Here is a 17,925-nt window from a genome sequence, read left to right on the forward strand (position 1 = left end):
CCCAACTCGACGCAATTTCCTACTTGGTTTTATTTATTTATGTGGTCTGTCTAGAAACGTTTATTAGGCTAATTGGTCTTTACCATTGTTCTAATGCCATGTATCATGTCCTGTCACTCACCTGTCAAGTGATGGAACTGCCTAGAATGTTCGACACAATGTCTATGAAACGTCTACTGCATTGCATTCAATATTGATTGCAATACCCAAAAACAGAGCTGAATAAAGGTGCTTTCTATTAATATGCGTTTAAACAACAAATTCCATGTTGCAACTAAAAATTTTATTTGCTAAAAACGAGATTTTAGAAAAAATTCAACAAAACGTGCAAAAACACGCTTGTATTTAAAAAGAAAATAAATGTTAAAAAATTTTTGAAATATGCAAAATGTTTGTTGCTCTATTGGGCACTCCCTGCAAAAAAAAAATCATTTCTATCTTGAATAGTATTGTTGCTACAAAACAATAACTGGAAACCCTATAGTTGTGCATCGGAGCACGGCCGCCTGTGTTTCAGGCTGGTTTCCATCATCACCGATGTGGAAACTGAATCATCTTCAGCACCTTGCAACATTTTCAGGCTCGTTGTTGCACAGGACGTCGATTATATCACTCGCCGACAAAACGGAGTCCTGAGATTTGCTGTCTTAGAGCGCATGCCGCCCATGCGGAGGCTGCCAAGCGACTTTGATGGTACCGCATCCTCGGAGTGCGCTCAAAAAATGCCGTTTTGTAGCGGTAAAGAAAACTGTATCGGAAACAAAACTTCAGTTCTCCGGCTACAAGCCCGATGCGCATCGTGCCTGTAAGCAACGCGGAAGGCTCCGAAGTCGAGCGGCGAAGGCGTCATCTGCGGGCAACATGGCGGGCAATGAGTGCATGTCCGCATCTTCATTTCTTCGCAGCGCGTTATAAAGTGCCCCCTCGTGGGAAAAAAAAAAAAACTACATCGGAAACAAAACTTTGGTTCCTGGCCTACAAACTACGTCTGCAGCGGGGTCATTAGCAACCCAGATGGTTCTAAAATCGAGGCATGAAATGATCGTTAGCGGGCTAACAATGCTCAATGGGTGCGGTAGGGAAAGAGTTAAAATGGTTGAGCCATCGCAAGGAGAGGCCATAATTATCTCCTCCGTACTCAGCAGGAGGGATGGTACGCGCTGAAAAGGTTGCAACTCGACCGATTCCCTTTTGAGCCGCATATTTCACAGTCGTAGTATAAGGTTCATCATTTTCGCTCCTTTTAACAAGACCGATACACTTTTCCTGGTGGCATGGTGTATTACTAGGGACTGAACCGCCATCTGAAGTCTCTCATTTCGTTTCGCCTCCATGAAAAAATGAACATCGTTACAACACTATAGTCGGGTAAGTTCGCCTAAAGTGATCATTTTCAAGTTGCATGTGAGTGCGCAGGAAGTTTCACTGCCTTCAGAAGTAACTCGGCAAGTAACGGAATAAACCGAAAAACCTCTACATTCGCAGCAAGATATCCACCTTCTCAGCGTGTCGCCGAACTGCGCAACGTCTTTGTGCAGGCGCCGGTCGCCGGGTGAGTCACTTCGGAGCAGCAGTTCGGTCGGAGAAGCTGCGCGGCTCGCAAGATTCAATTTCTTCTTGCGAAGTAAACAAAAATAATAAAAAGTTTGGAAAGGGCGGGAAGGAGACGGAGGGGGGGTGACAGCTCGCGCCTGGAAAGAACCTGTCGGGATCGCATGGCAAGTCGGTCACTCCAGATCAAAGGCGAAGCTTATGGGTGCGTTCCGAGTTGTAATTCCGTCGCGGCGATGGAAAGGAGTGCAAAAATGTTGAGATTCCGCGGGTAAACAAGACGTGCACTACATTCATAAGCGGGCGTGCACTGGCTCGACTCGTTGTCGGGAGTCGCAAGTCGCACGGCTGTGCTCTTTGCCATTTCTGTCTGATCTTTTCTCTTCATCTTTTCGGCACCCTTTGATCTTCTTGTACAATGTTTTGCCGCCCTTTGCTTTTTACTTCGTACTTCTGCCGGTGCATTTATTTGGATTGCGAAAGTCACCACCTGCAGCAATGTCGCTGGATGCACGCACCGCATCGAGTCTGTTTTGTTCGCGTTTGTGAGCGCCCGTGTTTGATGACGCCGCTTTTCGGACTTTCCCCTGAAGAATTTAGTTGCGGGGCGCAGATTGCGATGTTCGTTAAAGCTAGCTTCCCTTACATATTCTGTCTAGTTATCCGTAAAACGCCATCAATTATGAACACGCAAACAGCGTCTGTGTTCTCACCTCACTAGAAAGGTATGCCGAATGTTATACGTGTCTGCAAAAACTCCCGATTCCTCGGGGGTGCTGACACAAGTCCTCGCTATGTAGTTTCCTTTCTGTCCATTCGAAGCGATGCTTCTTTATGGCAAAGAAATCTGCCAGGTACGAAATCTTGGTGCGCGTTTCTTGCATTTTCTGTTCGCTTTGCCTCGAGGTACTTTGAGTAACTGTACTTGCGATTCGCTTTCAGAGTTTGGCTTGCTTTTAATGCCAGATTCTCTCGCACTTACTGTGCCGCCGCGGGTCTCAGAATTATGGGAATTCTGGGACGTCGTCATGTCGTGCAGGCGATCACGTTCTGACGGGTGGTCGCTAACTATAATGTCGTAAACTCGCGTTTGTTCTCTGACCCAATCTGCTGTGTTCCTGTCTCTTGAGTATTACACCTATCATTTTCATTTGCATAGCTCATTAGAAGCATAATGCGTGATAGTGGAAGCAGAACTGTAGAAAGTTAGAAAACGGCCAGTTTCAGTTAGGCCGCCGCGGTGGCTCAGTGGTTATGGCGCTCGACTGATGACCCGAAAGACGCGCGTTCGATCCCGGTCGCGGCGGTTGAATTTCTTTGGAGGAGAAACTCTAGAGGCCCGTGTACTGTGCGATGTCAGTGCACGTTAAAGAACCCCAGGTGGACGAAATTTCCGGAGCCCTTCACTAGGCGTCTCTCATAGCCTGAGTCGCTTTGGGACGTTAAACCCCCTAAACCAACCAATCAGTTTAAGTTCGTGCACTCAGTGCACGGCGCCCTGCGTGGCAAAGGCGTAACAGATGGCTCTATTACTTTTGCACAGCGCGGAGCGATAAGTCGTGAAGCATTATTGTGACACCGGCATGTGTACCTTTCAGATCCTACCCTGCTAGGCAAAATATTTGCTATTCATGTGGGCTAGAGCCGCATATCAGGCGCTTATGAGCACAAATACAGGGCGAATGCGGTCGAAAATGCGTTTTATTTAGAAACGTATTTTATCCCAACCCCATTGGCCTTGTCAGTGTTTTGCCCTTTTATCAATGGCAGCGGATACCCACGGTTGATAGCCAACAAGCACTGCCCTAGCTCTGCCAGTTCCGATATCACACGCGGGACTGACCGAGATATTAGGAAGGCAAAAAAAAAATGAAACAATTAAGTAAGGAACCCCTACAAGGTAGAGTCGAGAAAAGTTTCCGCCTAAAGTTTATCAATACGATGGAAGAAAACATTCCGTCTCGAGATGTATTCGTACTGGAAGATTAGTAAGCCACCACTGTTATACATGGAGAGTTTGTAGCCGACACAGTAGACCTCTCGTTAGAAACAAGGTGGGTGCATCGAATACAGACGGCGCTGCATAGCACCACTATATATTGCATATAGATTCCAGCGCAAAACAGCAAGACACACGACGAAGAACGAGGTCACACAAGCGCTGACTTCCAACTGACGTTTAATGGGCGAAAAATGTGCTTAAATACTGATTTCAAACAACAAAAAGAAAAAGAAAATATAATCAGCAGGCACTCGGACCAGATAGTGCGGGGCTGCAAGATAATTGTGTCAGCATGCCTTCAATCGCCTTGTCAGACGCGGAGTTGCTCTTCTTGAAGAAGTGACAAGCAAAAATATTTTCTTTTTTCTTTTTCTTTTTGTTGTTTTAAATCAGTATTTTTAAGCACATTTTCCTCCCATTGAACGTCAGTTGGAAGTCAGCGCTTGTGTGTCCTCGTTCCTCGTCGTGTGTCTTGCTGTTTTGCGCTGGAATTTATATGTAATGGATCACCAACTAGCCCGCACTCTTACCCTACTATATATTGAGTGTACCACTAGCTGCCTTAGCTACAGCTGCTAGGTGAGCGCATTCATAATACATGGCACTACATTACGTCTTCAGGTCGTAACTTCAGCAAGGCACAGATGAGGACGCCTACCACGCTGATACGAAGAGGGAATGCATAAGTCATCTTCATAATCGTAATCGCTCACACTTTCTATCTGTACAGATCTTTTGTTTTGCGAGCCCTTGTGTTCGACGACAGTGGTGCTGTAGCCGATTGATGCAGCCGTGTGATTCAAAAGCCAAGAGTCGTCTTGATCATCTGGAATAGGCGAGTTTGACGCAGGTTAGAGGAACGCTTGAAGTATCAGCAACAGGCACTTTTATGAGCCTGCATGCGAAGACGAGAAGGCGGCCTAAGCATCGGAAGGCGCCACTAAGGCCGAAAACTAAGAGTGCCTGAATGCCACCCAAAGCACGTAGCCTATGGACCTGGCGGAGACTAATTCAAAGAGTTGACAAACACCATTAGCGACCCGCCCTAAGTATCACGACGGCCGGTCTTGAAAAGTGTTTGTTGCTGACGCTTACTCGTGGTCAAAATGTGGATAGTGATTTACTAAATGCGCCGGTCACCTGGCGCAATTTTGTCTCTAAGATAGCATTGATATTGCTTTGGTTCATGTTTTTTCAACCACGCAGTTCCAAAAGCTCACCTTGACGCTCACAAATAACTCGGGAGCAATTAGACTCGGCGGCGTCCAAAAGGGGAAGCGGAAACCGGAAACCTTCAACATCTAAACAAAATTGCAAAAGCTAATCACCAGAAAATAGTAAGCAGGAGTTCTCTTAATAGGAACAAAAAATGCCTTCAAATCGGACCACTTACTTTCATGAAAACAGACAAGTAATAAAGCAAAAAAAAATAGAGAGAGAGAGAGAGAGAGAGAGAATCAGAGGGACAGCGCAAGCGTCCATCCGGCGAGCCCTGTTTCCTCCTGCGAATGCACTTCCGGAGCGCCAGACGCTCGGTTCCCAGCCAACACCGGAGCAGCCCCTACCCTTTCGGGATGCTCATCAATGCATGGACGATGGAGTCGGATGCGGGCACCGACGCGACGCCTTGCGAAATGTCGCGAAAGCCGGTCCGCTCGCCGGACTGCCTGCGTTAGTTCGCCACGAGAGGGAGAGAAAAAGCCGCGGACTTCGCTGCTCTGGATGTCCGCTGAAAGCTTGGGAATGCAGCAAACAAACAGCTATGCGGCAGAAGGTTTTCGCACCCTTCCTCCCTACCCCCTCCGCCCACCACCGACACCCGGAAAGCTTCCTGGCCTGATGGCCGCCCCGCGAAAGCGCTTGCCATGGTCAACGATCCTGCCGAGTTCCGCCCCCCTCCGGGAGCCCTCCTTTTTTTTGTCGTTGTTTACTCCGCTGAAACCCCAGAAGCGGTTAGGGAGAAAAGTTTTCTGCATCTCAAGTTGCTAGAAGCTTTGGACTTTCGCCACTTCCGCTAGCGAAAACAAAAACAAGAACAAACAGGCGCGATGCAGAGGGGTTGAAGGTGAAGAGAATGTTGTCGAAAGCAAGTTTTCATGAAAACACATTAACAGCCCAGATCACAAACAACATTGCAGGTTATTTTCCGGTTTCTGACGTTCGCGGAGAGCGAAATGGTATGAATACTAATTATAAGCTCGCGAAAACAAACTTGCGAGAACTGCGTAACTGCTTTCTAGGTTTATCTTGTTAAATATTTTTACGCGTTCACTGAGTGGACCACGCTTCAACCGAAGGAAAAGCGGAAATGAATGTTGTTAGTTCAGACTGTCCGACAAAACTAGCGGCACTTTCTTTCGCTCATTTCTGGGCTTCAGGAAGTATGGTCCCGAGAAACCGGCTGAAAACCTTTTTTTTTCTTTTTTTCAAATGAGCCGGAATGAAAGAGGGAGTATCGGAAGAGAATTTCATGCACTGATACCAAAAAAATAAATAGATTGGTAACATCGCTTCCCCATTCTGTTGGTGGCCGTTAGAGGTCTGGTCCTCGGTCTTAAAACTTGGGCCGCAAAGCTAATGAACAAACCTTATTTCTTAAGCTTATGAACAAGTAAGACTTTAAAACATAAGAAGAACGTTGACGCGTTCGACAGTCGAATGTCTGTTATTGGTTCTGTATGATCAAAAGAAGTCAAGTGATTATCAATGCTCAAGGATAAAACTTCGCTCCTTGGCACTTATCCTTTTTCTGCTTACTCATTTTACAAACCATTGGGAGATGTTAAACAAGTGCTTCCGGTTAGGCTCTTGAATCTACTTGGTGCAGGAGCTTGTCAGGTCTCGAAATCTTCTTCTCTGCTTCCTGTAAAGAGAGAAGGAAAGAAGGACAAAATAAAGAAAGAAAGGAGGAAACAAGGAAGGCAAAGAAGGAAAGAGGGAAAGAAAGAAAGAAAGGAAGGAAGAAAGAAAGAAAGAAAGAAAGAAAGAAAGAAAGAAAGAAAGAAAGAAAGAAAGAAAGAAAGAAAGAAGGAAAGAAAGAAAGAGAGGAAGAAAGAAATAAAGAAAGAAAGAGAGAAAGAATGACAAAAAGAAAGAAAGATGGAAAGAAGGAAAGAAAGAAAAATGGAAGAAAGGTAAGAAAGAAAGAGAGAGAGGAAGGAAGGAAGGAAGGAAGGAAGGAAGGAAGGAAGGAAGGAAGGAAGGAAGGAAGGAAGGAAGGAAGGAAGGAAGGAAGGAAGGAAGGAAGGAAGGAAGGAAGGAAGGAAGGAAGGAAGGAAGGAAAAAAGATAATCATTTCATGTCCGCTTACATGTAAAAGCAGTATTTTGCACCACTTATGTACCGCACTCCGAAAAGCACGAAGCGTACAGTTTCCACCCCGCTGAGGTGCTAGTGAGCAATCATGAAATGATTTTAAGCGTTTTGTATTTCTGATTTCTTTTATATAATGTGCAAATGCTATAGCCAATTCGTGAAAGCGGAGCTTAATTAATTTTAATAGTGCTCGTTAGCATTTCGCACTCTCATCAACAAATTTGTTCCTTCATTGAAGTGATTGCTTTTGTGACCATGATTCAATTCTCTACGGAAATAGGTTCCTGAACCTTTGGCTTTGGTTGCGCTTTTGGACGGACAAAAATTTCCCTCACCACAATACTTCTCCGATTTACGAGAAAAATCTTCCCTGTACATATGAAATATATTTTCCTCTATATCTGACGAGCGTTTACTAACTATTGGACTTAATGAAATAACTAACGAGACTTTATAGCTTAGCTTTTCCTGCAACATATTGTCCACGCAGGATCTTCTGGTAACTTTAGGGGTGTTTTAGTTTTGAATACAGTGATCTTTGAGTACATAACAGCTTGTTTTTGGCTATTATTATCTGAATTTGAAACTGAACCTCTACGTAATATTTCTCTCTCCTTTCAGTGACACTCAAGTTAATGTTAAGGGTATATTTAAATGACTTAATGAACACAATAAGGATGTATTAGTTCATTTTTCATGTTTGATCATATCCATCACGAATGATGGCAATAATGATGATGTCCTTAGGCTTAATGGCACATACTCACGGTGGGTGATTGGCCAGGGAGCATAGCGGATACAAACGCACTCATGTACAAGGAGTTGAGTATTTGGATAATTTTGCGTCAAAAAAGCGTTTTAGTCATTTCTTCCTCTTTAGACCTCTTTTTCGGTTAGCTGCTACCTCCGCAACTTTTGGCTTACAGTGCAGTGTTACGCTGCATCTCGCTACCAAAGCTTTTGCCGTCTGGATGATCTTGCCGCGATATAATTAACTTGCTTCGTCGGAAGAACCTAACGACCGAAGTTTAATTCAGCAATAAAAAAAAATGTACGGAAAGCCAGAGAGTTTCATCGCCCTCACGTGCATAGTCTCTTTGGTCTGTTTTTATTTTTTCTTACTTCTCTTCTCCTTTATTTGCGCTGTGTTGTGTGTCCGTTGTGTTTTTGTGGTGTTATGTTTGTGTTGTATTTGTGTGCTGTTGTTATGTTTCTCACTTCTGAAGCTTATCGCACTGACACGAAGACAGCATGGAGAGAGGTGTAGTTTACAGCTGGTGGGAATCGAGAAGGCTTTCCAGCGAGTACCTCAGTGCACCTGTCAAAAGCTTCCTCGCTCATGGTACCTAGAAAAACGAAATATTAAAAAAATGTCACAAAAAGCTTAACAAATTACTGATCGATACGAATTCGAAACTGTAATGTCCTTGCGCAGGGCCAAACGTAATGTGTTAAGTAAAGCAGAAGACGCAGAAGACAACAAAACGCATAGAAGCAAGTTATCCAGCCAAAGTTGTCCGATGCCGAAGTTTTATTGTCCCTTTCTACAACAGGGACGACTGAACGAACGTCTCTCCAGAAGATCCAATAAACACGGGAGTAACGAAATCAGCCGACGTCGGCATAAAATCCGTACCGGGGGTGTTTCAGATAGGGTAAAATGGCTTCAGAACGGGGCGCTCAGCCATAGAGTGCATCCATTGAGATAACGTTGAGAAAAATCTTAATTTTTCTCGCTTTATTTGCTTTTTGTCTCTCGCTATCTTCCCATGGCTGGGACGTGACTCGAAACTGTTGCCGAAAGATAAAAATAATAATAAAGCATTAAAAATTATGCGTTCTTCTTCCATCGCAGGTGCTACATTCGCTCGTCCCGCCAGGCACGGACGAGAATTAGGTGAGCCATCAAACGACACTATAATCTCTTTTCTTTTTTTCCTTCATTCTCTCTTTTCATGCTCCACTTAAGTTGTTTGATCAATACCGAGGACCATTTATTCTAATTGAGGGCTCGTTTGTCTCAATATCGCCCGCTAATAGCTATTAAAAATGAGGTGCGGTGGCCTCCATTTTCTCTTGAAAAGAACAAAAAATGGAGAGGTATAAAATAAAATCCGCCCCCGCGCTGTGTGATGTGCACTTTATAGACGCGCCAGATAGGGTGTCTCGGGACCTTGGGGCTTTTTTGGTTTATATTACTACCTCGTGTCGCCAGCAATGAAGGTTAGGCACCGCTGTTTCGTGGCCCGGATCGGACAGCACGGAAGAGGTCGGTTCGATAATGTTCGTGTATCGAAATTGTCGTCTTCGCTTTCTCTGTGTTAATTCGGCTAACGATTGTCGGTTTCGCGCAACCTAAAAGGATAAGTCGTCACGCCTAACTACGCTGAAAACGACCCATTAAACTCGAATCAATGATTCATTAGATGTTAATTAAGCACTAGCTAGCACGAAGCAATGCGCGCTCAAGCACCAAAGTGAAAACAAGCTTTGATTATTTAGACTAGCAGTAGTTTTTTGGGCGTGATAATCTCTGGCACAAGTGTCGGATTTTATTGAATTTGGGCATTTGGCACTGCTCGTCAAAGTGAAATTGCAGTGATTGAAAAAGTGATGTATAAATGCTAATCGAGAACCATTTCATTTCATGTCATTTATTTACCCTAAGGGCCCTTTCGGGCATTACATAGGAGTGCATTACATCTTCGGGCATTACATTTCATTCTTATCATGTTGTACGTCACGAAGTCGAAATGTACCTCGGTTGCCGTCTGTTATTTTCAGTGCATCGAGGGAAGGATATAAGGAGAATACAGGCATTTAAGCCGGCTTATATCTAACATTACGACTAAATAGGACGCACTCTAATCAGCGGAATAGCGTGTCACCGAAGAGAGCAAGAAAGAACGCGTGGTTTTGGGGGGCACCCATCTAACTTATTGCTGCTCTAATCAACAGAAAGGCATAGATCTTTCATTCTTATCGAGACTGTTCCTTTCGCTGATTACTAAGGCACGCATACTTTGTTACGGTTCCTGGTTTTCTGAGCTTTGTTGCTGTACCTGTATTTCCGGTGCTTTACCAATCGACCTGAAGACTTTGTTAGTCTGCTCCGGTCTTCTCCGGAAATCAACATCTGAAAGGGAAGCTGCTTTCTTGGGCGAATTTTTATGCGACGCATATTACTAGAACTACACTACAGCCCGTCGAGCGCGGCGGTGGAGCTACCATTGACCTTTAGCATGACCACGTGACACCACGTGACAACATGACGTCACAGCAGAGGATAGATGGGCTGCCGGCTCGCGCGGTCGGCCGCGGCGGTGGAGGCTCCACATCAGAGGCGCGGCGGCTGACCACGTGACAACATGACGTCACAGCAGAGGAGAGATGGGCTGCCGGCTCGCGCGGTCGGCCGCGGCGGTGGAGGCTCCACATCAGAGGCGGTGCAGCTGACCCCGTGACGCTACAGCAGCGGTATAAAGCTGAGCTTGCATGTATTACCAAGCCTAGCCATCAATATGCTTCGCATCTGAGTAGGCTTAACCTTAGCTAAGCCTCAGCCATTTTTTTTTTTTTTAGGCGTTGGCTACCCTGAAGCACTCCGCTGTGGGCTGGTGCCCACGTAAATGTTGTCCGATTCTTTTTTTTTTTATGCTCGCGTTCAAAAATAGCTTGCCTTAGTTCCACCGATAGGTCACGAAAAAGTCAGTGTTTTTAGGCGGAAAAAGGAAAAGAAACCTAGTGCGCTGTTGTTTATAGTGTTTTTTTTTTCATATTTTACTCCCAATATTTCGGCCCTTTTATCAGGCTGATGTATTGGACTTTGCTTGCAATGATTGATTTACTCGACCGTCGGCGCTGGTCCTGACTGTATCTTCGTCCTTGTCCCTCGTCTTGCCCTAAGTTGTAAGCCGTGGAGCCTGTGCCGACTCACCCAACATTGAATTGGATCAGCTCATGTGCCACTTCTTGATACAGAGGGAAGAACGAACTCTCTGAGAGCCCTTTTACTTTTGTGTAATGCCGGTGCGTCCGAATCGTGCGCAAAAAAAGTGCCACGAAAATAACCGAAAGGTGCACAGTCGTTAGAATAACCTTCGATCGAGGCAAGAAACAATGCGTTTGTATTACAGCAATCGATATTTCCACAGAAAGTTATAGCGCTAGTTGGGTACTATATAAACAAAAGCTGAACAGGGTTTTTTTTTTTTTTCGCGCTAGCGTTTTAAACCGGTAACCTAATCCGCCTTTTGCGCGAGTGGTCTTCGCATGCGCAAAACCCTCGCGGCGCCTGATCAAACTATATCTGTACGGCACTGCTCCACGCCGCTGTCATAAGAAAAGCATGGGAAACGAGTAAAACAGCGTCGCCTTTCTGGAAAATGCTTCAGAACCCGTGCAGATTACGAAACCGGCTCGGGTGTCCTCGCTCAATCTATATTCATTCCACGATGACGCCAATCTTCGATTTTTAATCCGTTTAGCAAAATTATATATACGACAATAACTTGCATTACACAGAATGGCCCATTCGTTTTCCGCAAATGACGTCAACGAGTGTTCTCGACCACACGGCCGCGACTTCAGCGACGTTCGACAGTCGCCCAGCTGACCTCGCAGGAAATCGGCGCTTCCCGATCATGCGCATGTGTGTGCAGAGATGTAGGACAGCGTCCATTTTGGGTCCTTAATGACGAAACGACACCAGGGCGCCATTTCCGATGTGTAAAATTGCTGAGCATGATCTCCGCAAGCGCTGCAAGCAAGAATGAATGAATGAATTAATTAATTAATTAATTAAGGAAGGAAGGAAGGAAGGAAGGAAGGAAGGAAGGAAGGAAGGAAGGAAGGAAGGAAGGAAGGAAGGAACGAAGGAACGAACGAACGAAGGAAGGAACGAACGAACGAACGAACGAACGAACGAACGAACGAACGAACGAACGAACGAATGAATGAATGAATGAATGAATGAATGAATGAATGAATGAATGAATTAATTAATTAATTAATTAATTAGTTAATTAATTAGTTAATTAATTAATTAATTAATTAATGAACGCGCAGCACCACGAGATGTGAAATAGTGTCACCCCCCCTCAGAGCAGACAGGCAGCCCCATAGGCTGTCGAGGGATTTTGCTGAGAATGTGTAAATTAGAGTGTTTGTCTCCACTATGAGAGAGTGGAGTTAAAATGGGGTAAGCTCTTTTCTAACGCACTTCCTTTTATAAAAGTGGGCGCGCTAGAACACATCTTACTCCCTTATTACTCCCATACGGACGTATTGCTGTTTAGAGTGTAGCCAATCCCGCATGGCAGCGCCACAGCCTAGCGCAAAATAGCGCACAAGACATATTCTTGAATAGATCCGCGACGATATTGGGGCTTCTTCTCCTCACAACATCAAAGAAGTGCGGGAAGCTTGATAATGACGTCATCTACGGCGAGACTTTAGATTTGAGCTGCCTTTACCCCCATCATGGCGGGCGTCGTCGGATACTACCGAACCAGTTAAACAACGCTCCGCAGCTTTGCCTTCGGGCGCATTGATTTTCTACCCTCAAGCAGTCGTTTATGCGTTGGAAATGTAGCACCGCTACCGTAAATGACGTCATCGTGCAGCTCTCTACGTGGTGCTGTGCGCTGCGGAGAATCGTGAACGACCTCGCGAATTTATTCGGCGATAACATCACCATTTAAAATGGTGGCACAGAATGAATTCGACGCTTCACCTGCACGTTAAACACATTACATTCCTTTACGCTCGCCGAATTCGAAAACCTCTTCAGTAACCGTTTTATAAAAACAGCATTTGATTACAACAGACTGTTATTAATTTATTTACAGATACTGCAATCCGCAATGGATTTTAGCAGGGTGGGAATATAACACCACAAAAATAATCGCAGGCAACAGAATGAAGTGAATACAAAGCACACTGCCAGGTCACTACATCATTTTTCAACAGAATTCACTGCGAAATAGGCAAAACAATGCACTGCAAAAAAAAAAGGGTTATGCCTTGCAAGCTGTTGTATTACTGCGCTAAACAATAATAGCAGTCACTGAAATCAATATTTTTATGTTTCGCGCTATAAACAAGACGGAAGCAACACAAGTTTCGCACTTGTGATCTAGAATTGTGATTACCTTTTCGCTTCGATTATAGGAAGTGCTTTAACAACGGACTATTTTCTTGCTGCGTAGGAACACTGCAAGGCAATCAGGCTTGTGGCGAAGCTTCGCTGCATACTTAAGGTGTATTCGACTCTAGTAAGAACTCGAGTATCTTCGGAGCTAAACCTCGAAAGCCTCGTTTACTAGTACACTCCAGCAAAAAAAGAATATAAGAATTGGTTAGGGGTGTGGAGAAGTGGGTAACTGCTGTTAACTTACGACTCGTATTAATGCGATTGTAATAAAATCGTTGTCGAGGAAAAAAAAATGTGTCGTCGGTCCTAAAATTCGCTCAATGTGTAGATGGAAGTGACGTCACCACATGGGATATGACGTCACCAGTTTGTAATACAATCGCATTGCCAACACATAATGTAATTAGCTGTCCCTGTGAAGCTTTCTGATTTCCTATGCAGTCGGTTGGCTTTAGCCCATTGCAGCGAGACAATATCTTCCTGTAGCTGTCCCAATACGGACCTATTTAGTTGCTATAAGCGAAGCGCCTCGCGCAGTGACTACCACCAGAACAGTGCAGCTAGACAGGGTGGCGGTGGTGGTGGTGAAAAGCTTTTATTACAAGTTTACACATAGAGAGGTAGTTTGGGAGATGGCCCCTAGTGCGCCACCCCCCTCACAATACTAGGTGGGGTCCCTATTCCGGGACCCCATTTGACTCTACCGCCGCTCGGGTACGCCGGACCATGGCCTGTTGGGCCGGAAGGTCGTGGCAGCCGAGCAGGGCCGCCTCCCAGTCCTCTCGGGTTGGGTTGGGGTGGGGGGTGAGGGAAGGATTTTTCTGGCATGCCCACACCATATGGTAGGTGTCAGCCACCTCCGTACAGTATGGGCAGAGGCCAGAAAAGGAAGGGTCGAAGTGTTTCATGACTGCCGGGCACAGCAATGTATTTGTAAAAAGTCTTACCGGAAGACGCTCACCTGCTCTTTTCAGCCCCTTGAGGGGGGTCGGGGCAATTACGGGTGCACATCTCGTATACAGTCTGACAGAAAAACACTACATGGAGACGTTTTCATCCCTCTCCTTTATTTTGAGACAGGCGAAAAAGCTTGTGTTCGCGGGACGCTCAAAAAGCCGCATTTTCCGACACCCGTGCAACGACTTTCAAAAAGCCTATTTCTCTTCCTTTTTTTTTCATAACGCCGGGCTGGTATCGAAAGTCGGGAAAAACCAGAAAATACCAAACTTCAGATAGGAACCAAGGATAAGAAATAAAGGTTGCAGGAAAATGCATGCACGCGCTATCTTTTATTTCTTCCTCCTTGGCCCGCCGGCGGCAAGAAACTTTTCTTGCGCCAGCGTCTCGCGCGCTATAGCGTCGGCCTCGTTCACGACAGAGGCTGAAAATTTTAAAGCCGCCGCGACGTGTCTGGCCCGAGGGCAACCCGATGCGCGGGCCCGATAGCGCACGCGCGCGCGCGTCCCGCCGCTCCAGAAACGGCGACGGCGAAGCCCGAACCACAGGCGCCGATACTGAGGCCCAAGTTGCGTGCATTACTTGCGTTGTCGAAGCGGCGCACCTGCATCATCCGAGACCCGCGTACACAGTAGTGAACAGAACCGCCCACTTTCGCTTCATTGGAGCTCATCTCGTCACAGCCACCATCATCGCCATCATAGTCATTAAAACCATCATCACGATCATCCCCGTCATCACCAGCACCATCAACACCGTCATCTCCATTATCACAGTCACCACAGTAATCTAGAAACCTTGGTCATCACCATCATAGCCCAGGTTATGTCCAGTGTCGCGGAAAGACGTCTTTCTGTCCTGCTCCATCCTGCCCATCCTTCTTGTTCTTTCATGTCCTGCTCCAGCCGCGGATACCCATCTCCAAGCAGATTTTTCTCATTTCGTCATCCCCCTCTCTCTTTGCCTACTATGGTTACATTCACGATGGTTACGTTCACGATGGTTACGTTCGCGATCAGGGAACACAAAAGATGGTTTGGTTTATGGGGGTTTAACGTCCGAAAGCGACTCAGGCTATGAGGTACGCCGTAGTGAAGGGCTCCGGAAATTTCAACCACCTGGGGTTCTTTAATGTGCACTGACATCGCACAGTACACGGGCCTCTAGAATTTCTCCTCCAAAGAAATTCAGCCGCCGCGGCCGGGATCGAACCCGCGTCATTCGGGCCAGCAGCCGAGCACCATAACCACTGAGCCACCGCGGCGGGGCAACACAAAAGAAACGTTGAGCTAAATAAAGAAGGCCCAAATATGCCTAAGCATATAAGGTCCTTCCTGCCACGCTCTTGTGAGCCATGTTTTTCCGGGTGCGAATTCTTTCAAAAATCAAAGATACAAAAGCTAGGGAATTAATCGCAACTTTTTTATTGCAAAGAAAAGAAACATGTGCGTCAGCGACACATCCATATCTTTGTATGAGGCTGAGAACAATTTTTTCACCCGTTTTCTATCATATCAACTTTGAAGATGATAGTATTCCTTGCATGTAAGACGGTATATACTTGTGCGCGTTGCCGTCGAATAAAATCAGTTGTGAGTGGCACTTCGTCCCGTCTTTCTGCCTTGTGTTGTGTCTTTTCTCGCGCCTGTAACCAAAGATGTATGGTTACGTGTACTTCTTAGAATCCGCTCTATTACACCATCAGAAATAGAAGACTATCTGTTTATTCCCCGCAGTACGTGCCCTGCCCATGCCCATTTCTTCTTGCTCTGGGTCTTTCTTAGGTTTTCAGTGAGTCGCATCTACTTCTTCTCTGATCAAATGCCGCTCTTTTCCTCTTCCTAAAACATCATCGGTATTATTTTCCTTTCCATAGCTCGCATCGCTCCCCCTAAACGAAATTCAAACTTTTTTTTGTTCTACACATGAGTACAGGCAAAGTCTGTGCAGCTGATTTATAGACATCTCTTTGAGGGATAACCGGGAGCTGCTGTTAGCATCTGGGGAGTGGCTACCAAATGTATTTCTCCCGATTCACGTTCTCTTGCTCATTTCTTTCCAGTTACCAGCAATTTTTTGTCACCACTTGACCTAGCTAGATCAAGTCCCCTGACTACAGAGAACTTAACGATATAGCGTAAACTTCTGGTCCCTTTTCAAATCGTTTATTACTACTTTCACTTTTAAACATTTATCCCTGCCTAAATGTTGCCCGCCTTGCTCGAGCTCGCAAAGGAGTTTCCCACTTTTTGTTCCAGTTTGCTGTCGACGTGACTCGAAATGCGTAAGCAGATCAATTAAATAAAGAAGAAATTAAAGACGAAGAAATACGCAGAAAATTATCAGCGCACTAGCTCATTCATATGGTGTAACTTAAACAGTTACTTCCCAGCTCACCTGCGAGGAGCGACGAATCAAATGCGGCCCTGTGCTTCTCTCCATCCTAACTCCCCCTTTCTTCTATATACCTGATTTTTAACGGTGTATCTCTTATCGCATCTTTACGTCCTAAGGCTGAAGAATGCGCTAAAGTTCGCGTATCAAAAGATAGATAACGATTGCCTGCACGCGCAAGCGCGAGAAGCACGAATATGCAGCCCGCCCTAATGTTTTGTTCCACTACACACAGTATAAAAACAAGGAGACCATCTCACACGCTAAAACAAAGCCGCCTTAGAGGACGAGTCCGATGGCCACCCTGTAGGGTTCAGGTACCTAACTGCGGCAACGCTGCACGGAACTCTTTTTTTAGGGGCGGGCGAAGGATACGGAGGAAGCGGGGCCGGCAACAACAAAAACGCAGCAACGGGACAAAGGAAGGCGACAAGAGAGAAGAAAGACAATAGGCCCGGCCCCGGAGGGGCGCCCTTTTGAAATCAATTTCCGTGGATGCCGAGCCAACCCCCGGTTTCTTATACGAGACCTGGGAGAGAAGACCCGGCGCCGGCTCTACACCGCCGGCGCGATGTCATGCAATCGCGACGTGCTCCTGACATCGCCGCGGGAGGCATCATATAGGACTTCCCCATCCTGCTCGGTTTTCTGCTTCTCCGCGGTCGGAGATGGGGGAAGCAGTTTCTAGAGCGACGCATTTTTTGGACCGTCATCTTCTTCTTCGCCGACGCGACTCGGGCGCGACCGCTGAAGAAGACATTTTCGTGTGAAAAAAAAAAAAAACCTTTTTGTTCTTTTCACAAATTTTCTCTCGGGGTGAGCACAAGAAGAAAATGTACCACGGCTCAGTGGAGCTGTAGTTGCCCGAAAGGTGTCGAAGTTATCGTCGCATGTTATGTCTGCATACGGAGTTTTTTAGATGTACAAAAAAAATCAGGGCTATTGTAACTACAGACTAAATCCGAGAATGATATCGAGCAAAATAGCTATGAAGTCCAGCGGCAACCGGTCACTGTGTGTCAATGGTAAAAGAACAAGTTTCTAACTCGTTTAAGCCACGATCGTGATCTAACAAACTAGTAATCTGTACTGTTTGTTCTCACTCCTCCTCATTCATCATCATCACTCATCATACCCTTTTCCCCTCTTGCCCTTACCTAGTCCCGAGTGGCTGGCCAGACAATCAACACTTGAGGCCAACCTCTTTGCATTCCGATGTAAATGAACTTCCATTTCTATGCTTAACGAAAATGGCTGAAAGCGTAATTGCCGCAACTCTTTCCGTGTTCAAAGTAACATTTTCTTCAAGGCACGTAGCTTCAATTCGGGACACGTGCCAAATCTTCATTTGTCCCCGAAGAAAATGTCCGCCGACGAAAACACTCTCCCAGTCGTCGAGCACCTGCGGGCTAAGGACGGCCTGAAAAAGTCAGTTTTACAAAAACACGCGCTACATACACTCGCCACAAAGGAGCAGTACAGTGTCTTTAAAGATCTGTTTACGCCCAAGAAAACAGTAGTTCAATCTCGCGACCACGCCGAACCATCGCGC

The 17,925-nt window shown here is 45.8% G+C and overlaps 1 protein-coding gene across 2 annotated transcripts in view; it reads left to right on the forward strand.

Annotated features, from left to right (window-relative positions):
- Positions 1–17,925, forward strand: part of LOC149339311 (uncharacterized) — a 276,702-nt gene that overhangs the window by 204,500 nt on the left and 54,277 nt on the right. The window contains exon 2 of one of the 2 annotated variants that reach the window (XM_089550452.1): positions 8,724–8,765. The exons of the other annotated variant lie outside the window; for it this stretch is intronic. The gene's annotated coding sequence lies outside the window, so the exon portion shown is untranslated. The remainder of the gene's footprint in view (positions 1–8,723; positions 8,766–17,925) is intronic. 2 annotated transcript variants of the gene reach the window in all.

The sequence above is a fragment of the Amblyomma mixtum genome, chromosome 6 (genome assembly GCF_055824585.1).
Source record: "Amblyomma mixtum isolate Tamu chromosome 6, ASM5582458v1, whole genome shotgun sequence".
NCBI lineage: Eukaryota > Metazoa > Arthropoda > Arachnida > Ixodida > Ixodidae > Amblyomma > Amblyomma mixtum.